The sequence below is a fragment of the Neltuma alba genome, unplaced genomic scaffold, assembly GCF_004799145.2.
Source record: "Neltuma alba isolate B1F8T4 unplaced genomic scaffold, ASM479914v2 tig00011408_pilon, whole genome shotgun sequence".
Taxonomy (NCBI): Eukaryota; Viridiplantae; Streptophyta; class Magnoliopsida; order Fabales; family Fabaceae; genus Neltuma; species Neltuma alba.
Genome location: NW_021636094.1, coordinates 203,021 through 228,729, shown reverse-complemented (window position 1 = coordinate 228,729; position 25,709 = coordinate 203,021). Strand labels below are relative to the sequence as shown.

The 25,709-nt window shown below is 35.7% G+C and overlaps 1 long non-coding RNA gene across 1 annotated transcript; it reads right to left on the bottom strand.

Annotated features, from left to right (window-relative positions):
• Window positions 1-213: 213 nt before the first annotated feature.
• Window positions 214-807, bottom strand: LOC114712988 (uncharacterized). Its single transcript, XR_003737296.1, has 2 exons — window positions 777-807; window positions 214-637 (listed from the first exon to the last, which is right to left on the bottom strand). It is a non-coding gene; the product is annotated as an uncharacterized LOC114712988 (long non-coding RNA).
• Between the last annotated feature and the right edge of the window lie 24,902 nt (window positions 808-25,709).

Sequence of the window (25,709 nt, the reverse complement as noted above, 5' to 3'; positions counted from 1 at the left end):
ATGAAAGCGATGATGGATTGTGTAGTTTCAATAGCAAGAGATGCACTTAATTTTGCGGCTTCGAATCTGCTTCATTTTCCTTTTTTTGGGGCCTTCGATAGCGGATGGCACTTGTGGTGTTAGGGTTAGGGGTTGGAACCTTGGTAAAAAAAGACATCAACGTAGGACCAACAAATATTGGTAGTGAGAGAATGGTAAGGATGGCAATTGGAGAGCCAAGAATTGCGCAAGTTGTTAAAGATTTGCCAAGGAGCATGAGAGATATCCACAATGCAACAATGGAGCCGAACATGGTCAAGATAGCAATTTGAAGCATGAAAGGTGCATATCTCCACAAGATAAGAGATTGAGAACGAAAAGCAAGTATGGCCAAAACGGAGATGGTGGAACTGAGGGACAAGGAAAGGGCCGCAAGTGATGAGTAGTCCTTTCCATCGAACTTCTCTGACACAATATATTGAAAGGCCATCCCAGCGACTAGGGTCGATGCCACAGAACATGTTTGTGAGGTCTGATTCAACCACTGTCTGTCACTTGTCATATGTTCGCTGTAACTCTCTCTAAAGATTTCTTCTGCTGTTTTCCTATCATTGTTGTATTTCTCCCAAAATTCAGAAGGCACTGAACTTTTCAAAAACTGCATAACCATTTATATATGTTTATATATCCAACATTTTGAATAAATCTTTGCAATAAAGTGATTATATATATTAATTTTAGATTAGACCTTATGACCAAGCCAAAGAAATTTTAATAGCAAGTATATAGATACGCACCTCAAACCACTTGTATTCCTCTACCATGGTACTCTTCTGGTTCTAAATATATATGACCCATTTTGTAATGTAATTTACATTACAAAATGAGGAGTAGTTGGCTGCCAATTTAGGTTGACCCCAAGCTTGGCTGCCAAGTGCAATGCGATCTTCCCATCTTTATCCACTTAACTAAATGCACTTTTGTTAATCTTTTCATTTCCGCACAAAATCTGATACACCTTGGTCTGCCTCTTTTCTGCTGCTAATAGAACTGTGTTCTTAAATTTCCTTCTTCATCCACAACTTTTATTGCAGATGGAAATGATTTTAGGATCTTCTCCACCACCTCTATAACACCATTTGATCCTCAATGTCGCTTTGGGTCAAATTAAATTAAATTTAGAATGCAACAAGTGATGCAAAACCAAAGTTGTTCTCTTATTGGAGTCAAAAATTAACTAGGTCCTAAATTAACTAAAAATCAAAATTGCGATTAAAAAGGTTTTTTTATTTTTTTATTTAAAAAATACTTTCAAAATAAATTAAAAATAATTCTAATTTTTTTTGGATTTTATTTTATGAAAAAAATGAAAAGATAATTTGAAATTGAAATTGAAAGAAAATTAATAAAAAACGTAGCAAATGAAAAAATTTGGATTTTAAGGAGATATGAGATAATGCTTATTGGAAAATGAAAATTGGGTTATCCTTGCTCAAAACGATATGAAAGTTATTTTGTTCATCAAAACCTTAATAACTAATTAAGTCAAATAATCCTAATTAATAGATGTCCTAAAACTCTAGCTACAACCACCAATTAAAATTACCATTGAAAACCCATTAGTGTGCCATTAGGATTAGATTAATGCAATTCGGGTCTCTATGCAAGGAACACTCAACTTGAGATATTTAATAAGTACCATGTAATTATAAAATTCATTCAAACTATAAAAGAATAACATAACCATATAGAACTTCAAACAGGATATAATTATATAAATCTCAAACTGCAAAATCCAATCTCAATCACAAAAATTCAATTCTAAACTAAGAATTACAACCGGCAACCTCAGAAAATTTAATTAAATAATATCAATTCTAACTTAGCAAATCTATTACTCAATTAAATTAAAAGAATTGAAACAAAAAAACTCCCCGCTCAAACCCAATCATCCATCTCCAAGAAGCTCGGTGAAATTAGCTGCACATGGTTGGAGATTCTGCCAACATTAGTTCAATGTGCAATTTGGCCATGGAAGAAGAATAATTCGGAGCTGTGGGGTCTGGCCGAAAATAATGACAGAAGCAGAAGAGGGCTTGCCGGCGGCGATGGCTGTGGAATCACGACTCTGATGGCACGACAGAGAAATCGCGGGCGGTGGATGAGAAGAATGAGTTGAAGGTCGCTACCTCTCCGTCTGTCTCTACCGAGCTCTGTTTCCAGCTCCCAGTTCTCCCGGTATGTGCGTGCTGTCCTGAAGGTGGTGATGATCGAAAACGGTGATTTTGGGGGTGGTGAGGTGCCGCGTTAATGGTTGAAGGGGGCTTGGTGGTAGTGAAATAGGATGATGATGATTGTGGTGAATGGTGAATGGAGGTAGCGTGTGTGTCCTCTTGCGTGTCGTGTTGTATATGTATAGGATGCTGATGAAGAAAATTAAACCCGCCGTTCTGCTCCCACAATGCGCGCGATCTCTGGATGATGATGATTATTCAAACAATCCCTAGCCCTAAGCTAAAACGCAGTGTTCCATTTTTTTTTTCTTTTTGTTGTTTTTAATATTCCTTCCAAATACAATCTAAGATATTGTGATATCATATTTTTTTAAAAAAAATCATTACACTAAATCATAAAAATATGATTTTTTGGGGCCCTTTTTAGCAATATTTTCATCCAATCACAATTAATCCCAATTAATCATAATCAATGAAATTATGCCCAATTTAATTGATAAAAATCCCAAATAAGATAAGAAAAATTAATATAAAATCAGGATTTATCAAATTTCCCCACACTTGAACTTTTGTACTCCTGGACAAAGCAACGAAATACAAGCAATCACTAAAGACAAGTTAGAATGAAACAAGCTCAAAGTATGAATGTGGAAATTTAATTAACTTCATCCTTTAAATTCACATAAGTCACCCAAGAATTAGTAGAAAGAGATTAGACAAGATGCGCAATTAATCTAATGGTAATAAAGCAACAGGAAGCACTCAAGGAGATTAAGTGTTTCTGTCATCTTTCACAAGTGGGTTATCTCACTCCAATCCTCTTAAGCTAAGCCCTACTATATGTATGCTTGTAAAAAGTCTAAATTCCAAATCATTAACAGTGCAAAAGTTCATGAATCAGGGGGTCTTTAAGAGGGTTGTAGTGTTGGAGAATATGGTAAAATGGGATGAATGAAGAACATAGCAAGAGACATGTATGCATCATGACCTTAATAACTCTTAGCTAATAGCATCTTTCTCAATGACTTTGAAGCACATGCATCAGACTCAATATTTACAAAGTTCTAAGGAGAATGCCTTTTTTTTTTTTCATTTTTTCATTTTTTTCTTTTTCTTGATTTTCTTCTTCTTCTTCTTCTTTTCTCTCTCTCTCTCTTTTTTATTTGCTTTTTTTTTTTAATATTCAAACTAAACAACTTGAATTGACTAAGCAAATAAACAATGGCAAAAATAATGATGCATATAAGATATTAAAAGGATAAGATGCTATGATGAACTTTAATGTAATAACATACAAATCAACTTGCTATGATTAATGATTTTTTGCAAAGTGAATGGCTCAAAGGGGTATGCAATGGATAATTGAAAAAGGCTTGTGTTTGGGAAAATGGGTGTTGAAATGAATGTCCCTATCATATTCATTTACCAAAGCACCATTAAGATTAGACAAAGACTTTCTACAAGTTCTAGAGGGTGATTAACTTAGGTGATCAACACTCTAGATGAAAACAAAGATTAGGCTCAATATCTTTCCAACAGGGGTTATCTTCCAATTGAACACTCATATTAGATAATTGTACACAAGCTAATCAGAAAGCACTAACTCAAGAACTTCTTATGCTCATTCTATAAATGAAACTCAATTAAAGCACCGCATTTAACTATGAGCAAGCAGAATTCTTCAAACCATTAGTAAAATTGCAAGGATTTAAATTTTCAAGAGTTGCAAAAGCTCGAGCAAAGTATTCTGAAAGGTTGCAAGACATATAGAGCAATAGCAAGATTCAAGCTCAATATGTTAAAAGTGACAGCAATACAACCTAATTTATCACAGCTAGAAAGCATGTAGCAAACAGTTAAGCACAAAATCCATTCAAAAGGGCATATAAACCATGCAAAGAGGCAAAATTGAACCATCCAAATAACATAAAGATGGTTAACATGACAGCAATAATGCCTCACACCAATAGCAAGATGCAGAGAAGAACAGTGATTGCATCAAGAACGGTCCAGAAAATTTTTTGAAGACCTCAATTTTTCATTTAAGCTCAGTTTCAAAGCCACATTCACCAAAACATTATCCTTCCCCCCACACTTAATCAATACATTGTCCTCAATGTATAAAACTCACATTGTATTTAACTTAACTCTCAAGGAAAGTGGAAAGTTATGAAGTCCGATTCAAGATTGTAGCACAACACCTCACTTTAAGAAGGGAGAGAAGTGTGAGAGATAAGTCAAAACAATATGGCAAGAAAGATCAAATAAATAATAATGATTAAGTGTTTAGAAGATTAAGTAAGAACTCAGAGGATTTATTGAATTGAAAAATAAATAGGATTTATTGAATTGAAAAAAATGAACTAACTAAAAGCCATGCTACCTTTCCTACTGAAGAAGTTTCTCCCCCACATTTATTCCACAAACTAAAGCCCCAAAACATATCACGAGCAATCACAAGGCAAAAGCAAGTAAATAAGTGAAGGAAAGAAACAACCTTAAAGTCATGGAGATTGATGATTCTCATGGTAAAGCTTCAAAAGGTAGCCATTGACTTTAAGTTTTGCTCCAGTTTCCTCATTAAGAAGCTCCACCATTCCAAAACTATGCACCTTTGTGACTGTAAGGCCCATCCCAACGGGTGTTGAACTTCCCTTGCCTAAATGTGAATTTGGCCTTAAACATCAGTACCTTGTCTCCCACCTTGAAATTCTTTTGTAGGAGACTCTTATCATGCACAAATTTTGTCTTCTCCTTGTAAAGTCGAGAGTTCTCACAAGCCTCCAATCTCAGCTCCTCTAATTCTTACAGTTGCAGCTTTCTCTCCATCCCAGAAGATTCCAAGTCCATATTACACTATTTGACTGCCCAATACGCTTTAAGTTCCAATTCCACTTGTAGGTGGCATGCTTTGCCAAAGACTAAGCAGTAAGGAGACATTCCAATTGGTGACTTATAGGCAGTTCTATATGCCCATAGTGCTTCCTCTAATCTTAGGCTCCAATCTTTCTTGGATGGTTTGACTATCTTCTCCAATATCTGTTTCACTTCTCAATTGGACAGTTCAGCTTGACCATTAGTTTGGGGTGATATGCAGTGGAGACTTTGTGAGTGATACCAAATTTAGAAAATAGGTTATCTACTGCCTTATTACAAAAATGTGTACCTTTATCACTCAATCCCAAACCTACAGAAAATGTTAGACTTAAGAAACTTAGAAACTGCCTAGGCATCATCTTCTCTAGTCGGTACAGCCTCTATCCATTTGGAAACGTAATCAACAGCTAGAAGAATATATATAAAACCAAAGGACGAAGGAAATAGACCCATGAAGTCAATTCCCCAAACATCAAAAATTTTACAAAACAGTAAAGGTTGTTGAGGCATTTTGTGTCTTTTACCTAACCCTCCAAAACGTTGATATTTGTCACAGGACTGATAAAAGTCATAACAGTCCTTAAAAAGGGTTGGCTAATAAAAACCAGAATCTAAAATCTTCCTAGATGTTCTTCTTGCACTGAAATGACCACTACAAATCATAGTATGGCAAGATGCAATGATAGACTCAAACTCTTCACTAGGCACGCACTTTTTTATGACCTGGTCACTACACATTTGCTACCGATGAGGGGCATCTCAAATGTAGTGTGTCGACTCACTCTAAAATTTTTGTGCCTGAAATTTAGACATAAAAAGGGAGGGTGAGTCCAGTTATGGGATAATTAACAATATGCACATCCTAAGGCTCTTTAACAACTAAGGCATATAAGACTAAATCAAGAAAGGAATCACAGGTGAGTTCAGAAGAGTCTACTCCCCGTGTATCATCTAGTAGCCTACTCAAGTGATCGGCTACATGGTTCTCTACCCTTGCTCGATCCTTTATCTCAATGTCAAATTCCTAGAGAAGTAATGCCCACATAATCAATCTTGGCTTAGATTGTAGTTTCTTGAGAAGATAGCGAATAGCTGCATGATCAGTGAAAACAGTCACATGAGAGTTTAACAAGTAAGGCCTAAACTTTTCTAAAGTGAAAACAACTGCAAACAGCTCTTTTTCTATTGTTGTGTAGTTTATTTGAGCTGCATCCAATGTTTTCAAAGCATAGGCAATGACTCTTGAGAGCTTTTCCTCCCTCTAGCCTAACATAGCTCCTACTACAAAATTAGAAGCATCACATGAAATCTCAAGTGGCAAAGTCTAGTCAGGGGCAACAAGAATAGGAGGAGAAATGAGTTTAGACTTTAAATCATTAAAAGCAACTCTCAAGAATAATCAAAATCAAATTTCACATCTTTTTGTAAGCTTTGAGAGAGGTAAAGTAATCTTGCTGAAATCTTTTATAAACCGCCTATAAAATCCTGTGACCCAAAAATGATCTAATATCTTTAACACAAGTAGGATAAGGCAGAGAAGATATAACCTCAATCTTAGCTTTATCAACTTCAATTCCCTTTCTAGAAATCAAATGACCTAGCACTATCCCTTCATTGACCATGAAATGATACTTTTCAAAGTTCAAAATCAAATTATTTTCAATGCATCTTTTCAAAACTTTTTCAAGACTAGCAAGATAATTATCAAGAGAACCACTATAAACAGTTAAATCATCCATAAAGACTTCCATACATTCTTTTAAGAAATCACAGAATATAGCCATCATACAACGCTGGAAAGTCCCTGGAGCATTACATAGTCCAAAAGGCATCCTACGATAGGTGACAGTACCAAAAGGACATGTGAAAGTGGTTTTATCTTGGTCCTCTGGTGCAATAGGTACTTGAAAGTACCCAGAGAAACCATCAAAAAATAATAGTGAGATTTGCCTACAAGTCTCTCAAGCATCTGGTCTATGAAAGGAACAGAGAAATGATCTTTTCGTGTGGCATCATTGAGTTTTCTATAATCTATGCACACATGCCAGGAATTCTAAACTCTCATAGGAATAAGCTCATCCCTATCATTTCTAACCACAGTAACCCCACTCTTTTTAGGCACTACATGTATCGGACTAACCCACTCACTATCAGATATGGGATAGATGATCCCAGCACTCAGAAGTTTGGTGATTTCCTTCTTAACCACATCAAGAATAAGGGGGTTTAGTCTTCTCTGGGGTTGTCTCACTGGTTTGGAACCCTCACTAAGCAAGATCCTATGTGTGCAATTGGCTGGACTAATCCCTGGAATGTCTGCTAAAGTCTACCCAATAGCCCTCTTATGCTCTCTCAATACAGCAAGGAGTCTCTCTTCCTCAACCTGAGACATGGAATTAGCAATAATGACAAATAATCACTCATCAGACTCTGGGAAAGCATACTTCACAGTAAGGGGAAGGGGTTTTAATTCAATGACAGGTGGTTGCACAATAGAAGAAATTAATTGTTGAAGTTCAAGAGAGAACAGATTACTCCCCTTGCTTTCAACTAGTAATAGCTCAGGTCCCATGTGGCTAGCTTTACAATCTCCAACTTTTCCAAGTGTTGAACCAACATCAAGTTGATCTATTGCAGCAACTGCCTTGGATGAATTCTTTTGCATACCTAAATCATCACTCGATAACAAGTCATTCAAATATCTTATGGTATGAAAAGAATTAAAATTAGACAAGTTAGGAGATGTAAGGGATTCAGAATAATCCTTTAACTCAAGGTGTCTCTGCATCATATGAGTAAATGGAATCGCTAAAAGTGGACTATCTTCATTGCCTTCAGTCAAGCATGTTTGCTGAGGCGAACCAGCTTCATCAATTACCACTACAGTATCAACCTCCAACATGCTAGAATCACCTGAAACATCAACAAAAAACCTTTCTCCAAGAGAATCATCATTGATAATAGAAGGAATGAAACTTATGTGTGAATCAGTAGATAAAATAGTAAATATTTGTAGAATGGAAAGCATGCAATTAACTACTGTACAGTTAAGGCATGTTACGTCACCTCCACATGAGCAAGTAGAAGGAAAAGAATAAAGAGATGAAACGAAAGAAATAGTGTCATCCTTATCAGCATAATCAAATGAATAAAATTCAGAACTAGAGGAATCGTCTTGCAATTCAAACTCAGAACAAGCGTCATCAACAGCAACATCAATCATATTAACACACCCAAAAGAGAATAGTCTTCAGAAGAATGCTTTATTGCTTCATACATGTTAAAACAAACCTTATGATCTCCTACTTCCATAGTGATGGTATCTTCTTTCATGCTAATCATAGTATTAGCAATCCTCAAGAAAGGTCTACCAAGAATCAGTGTGGTATCATGAACAAGCTCAGAAGACATGTCAAGTATGTAAAAATCAGCAGGAAAGACCAAATCCTTGACCTAGACCAAAATGTCCTCTATGATGCCCTCAGGATACCTAATAGTCGTATCAGCTAACTGGAGTACTACAGTAGTTGACTTAAGAGTCTTGACTCCTAGTGAAGTGTATACAGACTTAGGCATGACATTAATAGCTGCCCCTAAGTCTAACAAGGCTCCCCTTATAGAAACTTTTCCTATAGTGCAAGGGACGGTGAAGGATCCAGGGTCTTGGCATTTCACAGGGATTTGAGGTTTAAATAGGGCAGACACATTTGAGCTCACTTGGACTCTTTCATTTGGTCTAAACTTTCTCTTATGGGTACACAGGTCTTTAAGGTATTTAGCATAAGCAGAAACCCTCTTAATAAGATCAAGCAAGGGAATATTAACTTCCACTCTACTAAATAAATCAATAATATCTTTTTTATGCTTAGTTTCAGTCTTTCTTTTGCTCATCAAGTATGAATTAGGAAAAAGAAGGTCTTAGAGATTTACCTCTTTATCATTGAGCTTATCGGCTCTATGCTTAGATGACTCAACATGCTCCTTTGATGTTACTTGCTCATAGTTGCTCTTAGATCTTACTACGTTGAAGGTTTGACTTGTTTTCAGCTAGCAGTTCTCTCTCTTTTGCACTCTTAGAATTCTTAACCCTTGTAGGTATAGGAAGAGGCTTATCACGCTTAATCTCTTTATCAACTGATTCCTCATCCTCTTCACTGAACCTTACTTGCTTCCTACTTCGCAATGTGTTTGTATTCAAACCCTTGGGGTTTATGATAGTATTTGAAGGAATGTTGCCACTGCTTCTAGCTTGTTGGTCACTTATGTTGTTAGATAGCTGAGTGACATAGGAGTTGATGTTCTCAGTTTTTTTCTCCCATTGCTCAATTCTTCTCTCTAGGGCATTAAACTTGGCATCATTTTTGGAAGAATCTTTTTGTATGAGGGAAGCAAGGGTATTGAATTGATTGGCATTAGAAGCCCTTTCCTCTTTCATCAGTGTTATCATATTATGCAAGAGTTGATTAGTGTCATCCTTTGGTGAAACAGTCAAGGCTTGTTGTTGGTTAGGGAACTAATTAGTGGATAGACCAACTCCTCCACCTTGTTGAAATCTGCTTAGGGCCCTATTTTCCTTATTTCTCCAGCCAAGTCTAGGGTTTACCTTCAACCCTCATTATATGTATTAGAATAAGGATCCCACTTCTAATTTGGCTGACCCTGATAGACAGTAAATACCTCTTCATATCGATTAGGACATACACTAGAAATATGCATCACAAAACCACAACTTTCACAGCTAGGTGCAGTAAAATCCATAGGATGTGGTGGTCTATGCACGTTCATGTTTTTCAACTCTGCAGTGATAAGAGATAGTTGATTCTAAAGAGTCAACTTTAGACTCAAGACTGTCCATTCTTCTTGAGTGAACTGTTGAAGCTCTCAACTCATGCACTCCTCTAGTGTCCCTCACACTGTGTTGTTGGTGATTCAACACCATTTTCTTAATCAGATCCCAAGCCTCTACAGCAGTGAGTTCAATCAGTGAACCTCCTAAGGCGGCATCCAACATACCCTTATCTTGAATTTTCAACCTATCATAAAATTATTGTACCAATTGCTCATCTGGTATCTGATGGTGAGGGCATCTTGACAGAAGATCTTGAAACCGGTTCCAATAGTTATAGAGGGACTCATCAAATTCTTGCTGTGCAGAATAAATTTCCTTCCTTATTGATGAAGTTCTAGAGCTAGGAAAGTACTTCTCTAAGAATACTTTTCTTAAGTTTTCCCAGCTATGATAAGCATTCGCTACATGTCTTGGAAGACTCATGTACTACTCTCTTGCCTTACCCTCCAAGGACAAATGAAAAACTTTTAACAAAACTTGATTTAGAGATGCTCCCACAGGTTTCATGCTCTGGCAAATCATTAACAAAGATTGCAAGTGAAGGTAGGGATCTTCTCCTGTAAAACCATGAAATTTAGAAAGTGAGTTAATGAACAAACCTTTAATCTCAAAATTCACATCAAAATTAGAGCAAGCAGCAGTAAAAGGATCATAATTCACATCAGAGATAGTGGCTTCTCTTATGGTTCTTCTCCTATGATTGGCATCATTTTCCCTGTTATTTTCGCCTACTATCTCTTCTCCATTACTGCCCCCATTATTAGTCCAATTATTTTCATTAAGGTTAGTATGATCTATGATTAATTCAGTTTCAGAGTTGGAGTGACTAGGGCCAATTGAAGCACTTGAAAAACTAGGTTCTTCCCTTTGAATATTACCTCTACCTCTTACTTCCTCAGCTCTTTGTTCTTTTATTAAATCTCTAAGGGTTAACTATAATTCAGGATCATAAACTAAAGGTTGGTTGTCTCTTGTCATGCAAGAGTATAATGCAAGTATGAAATGAATCTGTATGTAATTGCTAAAAGAAAAATATGCAAAATGCCAACCAAAAACTGTGAGATGATATGCAACCAAAAAGAATAAATTAAGACTCAATCCTAAAACTAAAGACTCTGTAAACACTACAACTAAGTTAAAGAGAACTAACAAGAGATAAAAAAAGCCTAGGCAATTAGCAAAATTGACACTTAGCTAACCAAGAAGCCTATGGCTCCCTGGTAGCGACGCCAAATTTGATCCTCAATGTCACCTTGGGTCAAATTAAATTAAATTTAGAATGCACCAAGTGATGCAAACCAAAGTTGTTCTCTTATTGGAGCCAAAAATTAACTATGTCCTAAATTAACTAAAAATCAAAATTGGTATTAAAAAGGGTTTTTTATTTAAAAAAATACTTTCAAAATAAATTAAAAATAATTCTAATTTTTTTGGATTTTCTTTGATGAAAAAAATGAAAAGATAATTTGAAATTGAAATTGAAAGAAAATTAATTAAAAACGTAGCAAATGAAAAAATTTGGATTTTAAGGAGATATGAGATAATGCTTCTTAGAAAATGGAAATTGGATTATCCTTGCTCAAAATGATATGGGAGTTATTTTGTTCACTAATTTAAAATCAAAACCTTAATGACTAATTAAGTCAAATAATCCTAATTAATAGATGTCCTAAAACTCTAGCTACAACCACCAATTAAAATTACCATTGAAAACCGATTAGTGTGCCATTAGGATTAGATTAATGCAATTCGGGTCTCTATGCAAGGAACACTCAACTTGAGATATTTAATAAGTACCATGTAATTATAAAATTCATTCAAACTATGAAAGAATAGCATAACCACATAGAACTTCAAACAGGATATAATTATATAAATCTCAAACTGCAAAATCCAATCTCAATCTAAAAATTCGGGTCTCTATGCAAGGAACACTCAACTTGAGAAAAATCATGCTAACTAAAAACTCTTATGGAAAGTCTAGAATTAATTAATATTTCTAACTGTTTAACCAAACTTGATCGATCATAGTTCATTGGTCTATAATAAAATGTTTCATATTGATAATGTTGATTGGATCATAAACTTTGTTAAAACTATAAGTGTCTCCTCTATGTCCCAAAATTTACGCAACTGTTCAACTGTTTTATGTTTAGCTTTTTACTGCATAGCGACTTTGTGTGGTTTTTCAGGTTTTATTTTTATTTTCCTGTATAATGCTGATGTATTGAATTTCAGGGTTAATGATAAGGAATCTTTTCAGTTGGCCAAAAAACAAAAATTTATGCAATTTCAAAGGAAATAAAGATTGAAGCTGGCCAATCTCTCTTAGATATATTAAAATTTGATTTATATATATTAATATCCACAAACTTTTCGTGAAAGTAGAACAAATATTTGCAATTGATTTATATTTTAAAACTTTCATGCATTTGGTAAATGAAAGGAATGTTTGTGTAATATAAGAAAAATATTAAAAAATAGTTTGTATAATTTACATTTTCGTTTTCAAAGAAGTTTTTTTAATTTTGTTTAGAAAGTTTGTTATAATTTGAACAAAACTCAAACGGTATCGATGTAATTTACTCCATGTTTCATCACTAACTGATCCAACGATGAAGGTCAATAATGATTAATTACTCTTCCTCAAATGTCATGTTCTATATATTTGTAAAGAAAAATTAATTTGGAAGTCCTTATAGTTTCTCTTGAATCAAATCCCTAAGTGTTATTTTTTTCTCTTTATTGGATCCTTTAACTTTTTGTTGTTAGAACTGACAGTCTATGTCTCTAACGTTATATCAGTGTTAGCAGTGTTAAAAATTTCCATTAGTCTAACTCTATCCTCTCCTCCCATCTCCTTCCACCATAGCCCTAGTCTGAGCAAGCTCTCCTCTCTAATTCCCTTACTCCTAGAGACATTCTTTCGCCCTACCCGTAAATGCCTCAACTCCCCAACTATTACTGAAATGGATCCTTGTGTGAAAGAGGAATAGTGCATCAACTTTGATTCACAATGGTTGAGGGAGGCATAACCATGGCCAATGATGAAGTGGACAGTGGTTTGAGAATCTCATGAGAGCTTGAGACTAGCACACCTCCTACTGGTGGGGGCCGAGGCCTTCACCGGAGTCAACAACAGCTTTGCGTATTTGCTTTCACTGCATTTGTACATACTGCTTTAGCTTTAGCTAATTTCAAACACCCTCTTCAAGTTTACAATATAATGGTTTGACAATCTTAGGAACTAATCAACACGTGTCGATTAAATTAAGTAGCTGTTGATAGCTGTTATGCCAGTTGTATTGTAACCAAGTTAGTTAGTGATTACCTCTTGTAAATATCATTATAACTAATATACCATGCTGTAGTAATTATTATCTTGCTACGTACTTTCAGTCTTTCTCTCTCTCTCATATCTGTATTTCCTCTGATTCTTCACTTATCTTTCTTGGTAACATGAGCCTAAATGATCTCTTAAGCCATGTCTTCCTCTCCTCTTCTCATCCTCTTCTCTTCTCAGTACCTCTTTCTCACCTTCTATTATCTCTCTTCCTAAGTCTAATTCTCTACCTTCCACCTCATCGGGTTCCTCCTCCTCTATTTCTCCTTCTCCAATCAAACTTGATCAAAACAACTATCTGTATTAGAGTTCGATGACCTTGTACTTGCTTCATGGACAATGCCTTGATGGATACGTTCTTGGTTCAAGACATGTCCAGATAAGTGGCTCACTGAACATGAGTCTCATATCAATCTACTTTATGAAGAGTGGATTACTATTGATCAGGCCGTATTTGGATGGTTGCTATCGTGTATGACTCTAGAAATTGTAAGTTAACTTGTTCATTGTCATACCTCTTATGAACCCTAGAAGATGGCAAGAGATTTGATTGGTGAAGACACTACAGCTAGAGTTTTGATGAACAAAGCTGAGTTGCAGCATATATGAAAAGGCAGCCTATGTATAGAGGAATACCTCGCTCAGATCAAGCATCTTGCTGATCAATTCTATTCCAGATGATAAATTAATTACAATTACACTTTCTGGTCTTAACTTGGATTATAATCCAATTGTTTGCATAATGTTTGTTAAAGGGTTGTCATGGATAGCCTTGCAATCTGAGTTACTGACTTTTGAATGGTGCCTAGGTTTTATGAAAATATGGGAAATCTATCATTATCTAATGCCTCTACTAATGTTGCAAGATCATATCATACTGAACGTTTCAGAGATTGTGGAGCCTCTGACTCTCATGAAGGTTGAAGTTTAACTGCCCTTAATTGTCGCTTTGGGGTTACTCCAAAAATTAACCGAATTAATGCAATATAGTGCAAAACTCGGGTCGTTTCACTTTGAGGAGCCGAAAACGAAATTAAATCCTAGTAAATGAATGCAAGTAACCTAAACTATAAAAAGAGATTTTTGATTTTGAAAAGCTGTTAATTAAATACTACGAATCAAATTCAAATTAAAATACTTTTTTTTTTGTTTTTATATAAAAGTGATTAAAATGAATGGAGATTAAAGAAATGAAAATGAGACACACAAATAACACTGATAAAAATCAATCCTCCAATTCAACAACGCAGGCAATCATCACTCTAAAGGATGTGGGAGTTAAAAACAATGAATTAAGAATTATAACTAAGCTTTTGATCCAACAACCGAGCCACCTCGAGTTGCCACAAAATATTTTCCTAAAATCCCAACTTACTAACTGCAACCAGAATAGTAAAATGGGATTAAGGATGCTTAAAACCAATGCTTAATTAGAACTCTTAAATCCAAAATAACAGAATTAAAGCTAGTAAGAGACTATATGATCCAAAATTCTAAGCCACCTTAGAAAATCACAATATATTAATTCCAAAATCAATACAAATGTCATAACCACAACATTATAATTGAGATCAAAACTATAAACAGTCCAATGTCAAATACTAAGCAATAATCCAGTCACAATAATCTCCAAATATAATCAGATTAAGCAATACAATTATTTTCTAATAATTAGAATAACTATCCTAAGACCTAGGAATTGTTAAACAATTATTAGACAGGAAATTAAAGCAACTAAAACTCCCCTTTGATGATCCAAGCTCCTGCCATTATTGTTGAATTAGAGAATTAGGAATTAGCCACGCATAGCCATGAAAAATGCCACAATCAATCCTCTTTTGCGGTCAGCCATGGAAGAAATGACGGAAAAGTGGTCCTCACTGATTCTGTGCGCCGGCAAGGAGAGACGGTGGTGATGGTGGTGAACGGAGGCGCTCGCTCCTCTAGTGTTTCTGCCCAGCCCCCAGCTCGTTCGCGTGCGTCTTGCGTCTCTCCTCTGGCTCGTTTCGGTTCCAGCTCGCGAGTGTGTTCAGCTCCGTGCGGCGTGTTCGTGTGTCTCTGTTTTTTCGTCCGGCCGCCAGCACGCTCCTGCTTCCCTCTATCTCCTTCCGCCGCTCAGCGTCTCCTCTCTCGTTCAGCTTGTTCGGCGTCGTGTGTGTGCGCTCTTCGGCCTTGCTCTGTTTCGTGTGTGTGTTCGGCGTTCTCCCCGTCCGCCCCTCCAGCTGATGATTATAGAATATTAGGTTGGGGGAGGGCAAAACGTTGTGTTTTGCTCTCCCCTTTTATTATTGTTATTTATTTTTTTTTTTTCTTTTCTTCTTTTTTTTTATTTTTATTTTTAAATCTTCCAAAAACCTGAAAACAAAATTTAAAAATAAGGTAGCATTAATTGTCCTAAAAAATCAATTAGTCACAATTAAACCAAAATATGACAATTTTACCCCTATAAAATAATAATTCAAAATAAAACAAAATAAATCAATTAAGGCAAAAAGGGACCAATTAAGCTGACAAAACTCATATAAAAGATACCAAAATATATAAAAATAATTGAGTTTGTCAAAGGTCGTAGTGGCTGAGATCGATCCTATGGTGGTCGAGGTCAGCGTCCTGTGTGCCAAGTTTGTGGAAAACTAGGCCACATTGCTTTTTATTTCTATTTTAGATTTGATCGAAATTTGTGGCTCCCTATAAATAATTGAAGGTCATGCCCTAACAATGCAATAGCTAACGTTGCCACTGCTCACACCATTACTGATCCTCTATGGTTGGTTGATAGTAGTGCCACAAAACACATGGTCAACGATCCATCTGTTCTTCACAACTCAGTTCCTACTATTGGTAAGAATACTTTAATTGGTTTTAATGAAACCTGTGGACTGAAAATTCTTCTTTTCCTTGCTCTGGCTTATCTAATTCTCTTCATCTCTCACAAATGCTCTATATTCTTGAGTCTAAGCACAACCTACTTAGTGTACCACAATTGATTACTAAAAATGATGTGACTATTAAATTTGATTGATATGGTTGCTATGTGAAAGACCGAGTAACCAGGAACATATTGCGTTAAGGGAAGCCCAATGATGCTTCATATGAGATGAGACAACTTGAAGCTCGAGCATTAGTAGTAAAGACAACTGGAGAAAATGAAGTCAGCATATGGCGCCTAAGACTCGGACATCCATATACTATTGCTTTAACTAAAGTTCTTGAATCTTGTAATATTAAGAGTTCTAAATCTGTATTTTGTGATGATTGTCAATATGGGAACTCATATTTGTTAGGAAAAATTATACTCTGGTCCCACAGAAGACAATTAATTTCAAAAAAGTCCCTGAAAATCCCAAAATGATTCTGAAGTCCTAGGGACCTGTGTGTAATAACTTGTAATTGTGAAATGACTTATTTACCCCTATTAATTTTATTGCAGCAATTTATTTACAACCTCAACAGTGCCTATTGACAACCTCAGCAGTGCTCTTGACAACTCACTCTATGGGATGCTAGGGGCATTGCTGAGGTTGTTAACCACCTCTCCTCGGGTTGTCAACAGCCACCGTTGAGGTTGTAAATGAATTATATTGGGTTCAAATTAATAGGGGCAAATAGGTAATTTCACAATTACAATTAATTACACACAAGTCCTTAGGGACTTAGGAATCATTTTGGGATTTCTAGGAACTTTTTTGAAATTAATTGTCTTCTGTGGGACCTGAGTGTAATTGTCCCTATTTGTTACACCTTCCCAAAATCTGTCCCATGCTTCAAATATATTGGATTTAATACACATAGATATTTGGGGTCCAGCTCTAGCTTGAGTAATTTTGATTTTCATTATTGTATACATTTTATTGATGATCGCAATGATTTAAGTGACTGTATCCTTTAAAAAATAAGTCAAAAGCATTTCAAGTCTTTACACAATTCGACTCCCTTGTAGAAAATAAATTTGAAAGGAAAGTTAAAACAATCCAAAGTGATTGGGGAGGAGAGTATCATGGCCCTGATTTTCTTGCCACTAATGGGATAGAATTCAGAAACTCATGTCCTCATACTTCTAGTCAGAATGGCAGAGTTGAGAGAAAGAATAGGCATATTATTGAAACAGGGCTAAGTTTATTAGCACAAGCCTCAATGCCTTTGCATTATTGGTATGAAGCATTTCAATGTGCCGTTCATCTTATCAATAGGCTTCCAACTGATGTTTTGCATGGTAAATCTCTCTAAATAGTGCTTTCAAAATTAACCCTAATCTAACATTTAATCAAGAACTTCATAATATTTTTGCTCTTAAGGATATGGGATCCTTGCACTATTTCTTGGGTATAAAAGCTAAGCGAGACTCACATGGGTTACATCTCTCTCAAACTAAATATGATGCTGACCTCCTTAAAAGATTTGGCATGCTGAATTATGCACCTTGTCCAATACCTATGGTCTTGGTAAACCATTATCTGCACATGATGGAGAATTATTAGAAGATTCAAGTCAATATAGAAGTACAGTTAGAGCCTTGCAATATTTAACTCAAAATTGTCCTAATATATCCTTTTCAGTCAATAGATTAAGTCAGTTTCTTTAGACTCCAGCTCTGGTACATTGGCAGGCTGTCAAACGTGTGATGAGGTAACTTAAGGGTATTGCAACTTTTGGGTTATAGCTCAGATATACTAAAGATCTCAATTTAATAGGCTACTCCATGCAGATTAGGCTTCTTGTCCAGATAATAGGAAATCAGCTGGTGGGTACTGTGTCTTCTTTGGAAATTCTCTGATCTCCTGGAATTCTCATAAGCAATGAATTATAGCTTGTTCTAGTACTGAGTTTAAATACCGAGCTTTGATTGATTTAGTAGCAGAGATAGCTTGGTTCCAGTTCTTGTTGAAAGAGCTCGAGTTTCCTTTGAAATATAGACTTCAGGTATGGTGTGATAATACTAGTGTAAGGGCCTTGGCCAGTAATCCTGTGTTCCACTCATGAACAAAACACATTGAGCTTAACGCACGCTTTATTCATGAACAAGTGTTGGCCAAGAAGATTGTAGTTGGATATGTGCTTGATGAGAACTTTTGTCGTTCATCTTGGGGTTTCCAATCAAAAATAAATCCAAGCAATACAATATAGTCCAAAACTCGGGTCGTTTCACTTTGAGGAGCCTTTATTTGAAATCCTAAGCAAACTAAGTATCAAAAATAAAGAATTGACTTGGAAAGCGATTGATTTTCTTTTTAACTAACTAATTGACAAAATTTAAAAGGACGCAAAATGAGTAAATAATTTTTAGATTTTTAGTTTATAAAATGGATATGAATGAAATAAACAAAGAATTAACAAGTGACAGCAAATGGAAAAGCAATCCTCTAGCACAATGATTAAGGCTATCATTACTTCCATTAATTTGGGAGTTAGCTAAATTCAAAAGACTCTAAGGGCCACCTCTTAAACTCGGTTTAATTAGAATAATCAACACCAAGCCACCTTGCATATTAATTATTCACAATTAAACTGTTTTAGCACAATTAGCCAAAGAAAATCAAAGAAAAGCAATTAACATTTTTGGTCCAATAACCAAGCCACCTTAAATTATCACTGAATGTTCACAATAATTTCAAAACATAGCATGACCCAATACAATGTAAAGAAATTAAAGCTAATCACAGCATAATGTTAAATGCTAATCAAAGATTCCAACAACTACAATCAATCTCAATACAAATATAAATCATCACAGCACATTCAAATATTGTAAAATTCATTCTAGGACCTAGAAATCACAATTATAATATAAAAAAAAAAAAGAAGATCGGAAGAGTTGAAACTCCCCTTTGAAGCTCTGAGTTCAAGTCATAAACATTGTGCTAGAGAATCATGAAAGTCAGCCACGGTTTGTCATAGTGAATACCACAATCAACATTTTGCTACAAGCTGCCATGGAGGAACACTGAAGAGAAAAAGATATCAGTGACAATGAGTTATTGGGATCTGATTGCAGCTTCACGGTGCCACTACTTCGTCTATGATCACTCTGCCACGCGGAGAAGAATAAGAAGATGAAGGTGATGATGGTGATGGAAGACTCTCCCTCTCGCCGTCAAGCCTCCTTCTATTCTTTGTTCACGCTCTGCTCGCTTTCTCTTTTCTCTTTCGCCACCAGCTCCTGCCTCCTCATCCCAAATGGTGATGAGTTGAATAATAGGTTATTAGGGGGGTGGGGAGCAAAACACAACATTTTGCTCCCCTTTTTTAATTAATTATTATATTTTTTATTTTCTTTTTTTAATTTTCATTTTTATTTTTAAATCTTCCAAAAACCTGCAAACAAAATTCAAGGATAAGATAGCATTAATTGTCCTTAAAAAATTAATTAGTCACAATTAAACCAAAATATGGCAATTTTGCCCCCATAAAATAATAATTCAAAATAAAACATATTAAATCAATTAACAATCAATTAAGGCCAAAAGGACTAATTAAGTTGACAAAACCCATCAAAAATATATAAAAATGCATGTAAAAACATAGGTTTGTCAACTCCCCCACACTTAGCCTTTTGTACTCCTGGGCAAAACATCAGTAAAGAAGAATCTAACAGAGACACTCAATGCAAGCAAACATAAAATCAATTAAGCATGAATGTGCAATTAACTCAAGCAACCTTTATTCCTAATCAATCAACAATCATAGAATACTTCAGTGCAAATAAATTAACACAACAAACATAGCAGGATAAAGGAAGAGAAACATAATAGAGGTCACATAGGGTACAAGTGTTTCACTCATATCTCAAATGGGAAAATTTTCACTCAATCCACCTAGATTAGCACCTAATATGAACTTGTAGAGATTCTAATGTCTCCACCACTAACATACCTTAGACTCATGATCAAGGGGACTTGAAGGGTTGTAATGTTGGAAAGCAAGGTCAAATGAATAAAATGAACTAACAAGTAAAATGCATGAGTAGTAAAGTATCAACTCAAAGTGAGCTAAAGTACAATCATAAAAGAACACCAGTGTGCAGATCTTAAACTTCTGAAACAGAAATCCTTGCTCTTTAAACCACCATGGAATGCCTTATTCCAAATTTATTCTTTTGTTGCAACTTATTTTCTTTTTCTATAATTTTCTTTCTTTGGCTTTTTCTATACATTTTCTTCTCTTTATTGCCTTTTTCTATTTTTCTATTTTTTTATTCTTTTTTTTTTGTATTGCTTTCTTCTTCTTCTTCTTTTTTGTGTTTTGGCATCCAAACCCAAGAAGACAAAGATATAGACTTTAATGATGTACTTTTCAAAATGAAAAACCAAATGTAGCTCATGCAAAACACTTGCTAAAAGGCAATGAATAGAATAAAAGTGAAGGCTCAAAGGGGTGAACAAAGGTTAAATAAAGTAGTTTGTGTTTAGGTAAAGGGTTTAGCAATGAATGCCCCTATCATCTTCACAAACCCATATATTAATACAGCTTTGAAAAAGAATCCAGACAACTTCTAGAGGTTAACCAAAACTAGGTGAAAATCACACAAGATGAGAAAGAATACATGGCTCAACAATCCTTCCACCGAGGATTTCTCCAAGATGTTTCCTCCTTAAGGATCAAGCTATGAAACAAGGTTAATAACACTGCACCAAAGGCATTCTACTATGCTAACCAACTAAGAACAGAAATCACTCAAATCCAATGCAATCAAACTCAGGCAACGTTCATAACCGTTATGCAAAAGGATTTTAAAAAAGATGCCCAAGGATTACAAAAGTCAAGTCAGCAATAGAGAAAGCAGCAAATCGCCTATATAGTAGTGCAGAACACTAAGGCGAATGAAAACAGGAGGACACAGAAACCAGCAACAAAATTTCCAAGTAAGAATTACTCTCAAATCATGAGATGCTATTTAGAAATCAACCAATAAGGTAAAGAAAAGAGTAATTATAGCAGCAATACTTAGGAAACATGAGCAAATCCAAAGGCAAACTTTTTTTTTTCCTTATAAAAATTGAAGCTCAACTCAACAACGATCCCTCCCCCATACTTAAATTTTGTATTGTCTTCAATGCAAAACCCAAGGGCAAGATAATGACAAGAAAAAAAAGGCTTAATAGGGGAGTAAACAAAAACAAGGCTACCTTTTCTACTAGACTAGCTCCCCCACACTTATCCTCTTCAATAATTCAATTAAGCATAGTTAATCAATGCAAAGTTAAGAGAAAATAAGTGAGGAAAGAGACAACCTCGTGCTTAAAACGCCTTAGACTCTTGAAAGAGAAACATAAAGCTTAGCAAAAAAGATTGCTCTTGATGATTGCACTTTCTTGGCGGTGGCTCAGGGTCAATTGGAAGAGGTCCAAGAGCCTATGGTGGAGTTTGGTGCCAAGAAGGTCCCTTCCGATTATGTGCCTTCATAGAAAACAAGCCGGCAGCAGTACCAAATCTAATAATAGAGACATGGAGAGATTTTAAATAAAGTAAAGATATTTTATGATCTAGGCTCTTTAAGTAGCTATCACATCTAAAAAAGTCGATGATACTCCCATGAGTAGGAGTTAAACAATCATTTAAAGTTTCAAAACACTTAGGTTCATGTAACGTGGAAACTAAAGAATCCAATTGATAGTTATTAGAGTACAGCACATCACTATCACATTCACAAGATGCAAGAGGTAAATGAGTGGAAGCAGAAGAAGATTCATGCAAATTATAATCATGCAATAAAATAGTACTACTCACACAACTAGCTAAGTCAGGAGGTAAGTCACAAGACAAAACTTGTTGAAAAGATTCATTAACATATGTGACTTTGTCAATTAAAAATTCAGAATCTTTCTCAACAAGGCTAGAATCAACAAACTCAATGGAATTGACATGCAATTAACTCTCAAGGCCATAATTGTTCTCACACTTATCATCAACAGTGGCACTAAAACAAGATTTAACATTTTCAATATTCTCATGCTTATCAATAATAGCACTTTCAACACTAGAAAGAGAAGCTTGATTGGCATTGGAATCATCACACAAAACAACATCTTCATCTAAATCACTGCCACTAGAAGCAACAGGTTGAATATTAGCATTTTCAAACAATTGAGGGGATTCACAAACAATTTCTTCATCCACCTCAGTATCTCTCAGATTATCAAAAGCTTCTAAAGGCATATTAGTAGTAAGAGGAGGGTTAATCTCCTCAAGAATAGGAGCATTGTTACCTAGAGTACGTGATGGCTCCTTTGTAAGTTGAAGATGCTCTTGCTTCATTTTAGAATCTTGTGTGATTGAACTGAATATAGGTAATGGAGTTTGGAAAATTTCCACACGTGAGGTAGCATTTGACTCTTCATTTTTAACCATCCTAAAAAGAGTTTTCTGCAATAGTATTGGCTCTATTAGAGTTTTGTCTGCTAGTTAGTTTCCCTTGTTGATGAGGCCAGGTTACTTTACTATTGTGTCATACAACTTAGAACTCGGACTATAGTTCAATGAAGTATATATGACCTTTTTGTAGCTTTTCTTTTAATGGGTTGGAGAAAAACCGAAGGAACTCTCGTGGATTTCAACCAAGGAATGTAAAGGTAACGAACGTGGTTCGTATCATTGCTAATAAAGATAGGAAGAAGAATTTGGTCAAAGTATACTATAAAGGATCAAGGACAAAATCTTATCCTGAATATAATGATTGTTTGGACGTGATATCATCAACATTATTAGCGCTTATGCACTTTAAGTAGGACAGAAGTACAACTTAAGGCAAAACGACCTAGAGGAGTTTGGTTTAAAGCATACCATAAGACGAAAGATTTTTAATTGGTGGGAAGCTTAATGACCATATCCTTAAGGAAAGGAGGATAATATGCATATAGTCTCAAACTCGTCAACACTTTCTTTAAGAAGCGAGATGAGTATTTAATCACAAATCAAAGTGGAGCCTCAAGATTGCAGTTTGTGAAAAAAATGCTGATAGAAGACTTTGTGAAAAAAAATGCAAAGTAATTCCTAGAGATGGAGTGACAACATAACAGTGTCTAAGTCCTTGATATGTGTACTGAGACTAAAGTTTTAAACCCAGAGGTTCGGTGGGTGCACTACAACAAAAAAAGACTTTAGGTGATGACTTTCAGCAACAAAAAAAGTCACCGCTGAAAGTATACCTTTGAGCAGAAGGTGATGTAATCATTGGGTTCACTTTTAGCGGCGACATTCTATGGTCTCCGTTGAAGGTTCGACCTTTAGTAGTGACATTTTATTATCGCCGTTGAAAGTCTACTTTCAGCGACGACCATAGAATGTCACCGCTAAAAGTATACCTTTGAGCGAAAGGTGATGTAATCACTGGGTTCACTTTCAGCGGCGACATTCTATACTTTCAGTGGCAACTATTAGTGTCGCCGCTGAAGGTCCGACTTTCAGTGGTGACTTTATAATGTCGCCGCTGAAAGTGTAATATAATAATATATTTTATTTTACAATAGTAATAAATAAATTCAATCTGGCTCAGTGGCAAGAAGATTGGACATGAAAGAAGGTAGTCATGAGTTTGAACCTTGAAGCAGACACATTTAAGGTGAAAATATTTGGATGATGACGTGGCTAGGAGGAGTGATGTAGCAATGACATGGAGGTGGCTAGTGATGACGTGGCGACCGGAGACGATGACGTGGCGGGCGGCGGTGATGACGTGGTGTTGGTAAAGCCAATTCTTCTTAGGCATCACTTTCAGCGGTGAAATTGTCACCGCCGAAAGTGTCTTTCAGCAGCGACAAGAATGTCACCGCCGAAAGTGTCTTTCAACAGCGACAAGAATGTCACCGCCGAAAGTATCTTTCAGTGGCGACAAATGTCGCCGCTAAAACTTCTAAAAGTCTCTGCTGAAAGTTTCTTTCAGCGGCAACTTTTTTAGTCACCGCTAAAAGTTTTCAACCACGGCTGCTACGGCAACTACTTTTCAGTGACGACTTTTATACTTTTAGCAGTGACTTTTTGTTGCCACTGAAAGTCAATTTTTTTGTAGTGGTGAGGTGGTCGCAATTAAAAGGTAAGAAGAGTGAGATTTTCAAAAGGAATCCTTTGGACAAAAGGGTTTGGGAATCTTAAGGAAGTGCAAATATCTTGTGGGAGGAAACGGCTAAGGTAAGGAAGTGCAAATATTGGAGTAGATCATATAGAGATAGATATAAAAATCATATCCGTACGTGTGCTCACGCACATGGGTTTTAGAAGACGTGTACGCCCTTATATATGTGCATGTACATCGACATGGGGTACCTGGTGCAAATGGGGGCAATGGTGGAAACAAAGCCAAAAGAGCCAGCAGCATCGACAATTATGGTCACGGTTTTTTCCCAACAGGATCCTTCTTTCACTTTGTGACGATCTGCAAATATGAGTCGCAAATTTTATTAGTTGCTAAACATGTTCCCGAGCACTAATTTGTGACGTTCGCCCCCTAAATTGTGTTATAGTAAATTTTTTGTCGAAATGAAAAGAAAGATAATATTCATATGTTGGAAAATGTGACTTAAATAAGAAGATGATTTAACTAGAGTTCTTAAGTTTAGATGCGTATGAGTTTTTTTAGCATTTCCAAATTGTATATGTGACTATGAGGTTGATCTAAACATATGTTATTAATGCATGATGAAAAGCCATGGTGATTATGAGGTGTGTGGGACAGCCAAGGAAAAGTAACTGCATGATTTAATTTTGTCTCGTGTATGGGTCAGCCGGAGACTTGTCTTCTTGCAGTTATCAGTCGTTTGGATGATACTGTATGGCTATATTAATGGAATTGAAAAGCCTTAGTAGCACCCATCATTTGCATTTCCATATACTTCTCCGTACCCATTTTATAATATAATTTATGATATAGAATAAGTCTCATATTTAGGATTAAAAGATCATATTGCAGTACACTGCTTGTACATTGTACTTACTTGAAACTTTCTCGTTCAGTGCATCGAAGAGGGCCATGAAGCATGGTTGGCGTTCACGTTGTTCCAATTCTTCCCTCGTCGTGGCCTGCTTCTTCTTCTCAACCCTAAAAGCAAGACCTTTCAAGTTCCAAACAAACAAGCCACATGCATATCATTATTTTTATAATATAAAAACCCAATAAATAAAAAGAAGGATGGCAATATTTAAAATTGCACTCTTGAGAAATGTGTATATTTTTTTAAAAAAGAAATGAGGCCATACATCAGAGAAATCTCAGCAATATTCAATGTTATACAACCTATCGATGCATGTATATTCCAAGCGCGAATTGGATATGATATGTATCCCGTGCGTCGATAATCTTATTTCTAAAAAATGCACGACCTGTGTTAGCACCACAAGTGCACGGATCGTCACAAGTAATAAAGCAATAAGAAAAATATCGTTCCCATGAGGATTTGGTTGGAAAACCCAGTCAAGTATCAATTATCATACTTTCACT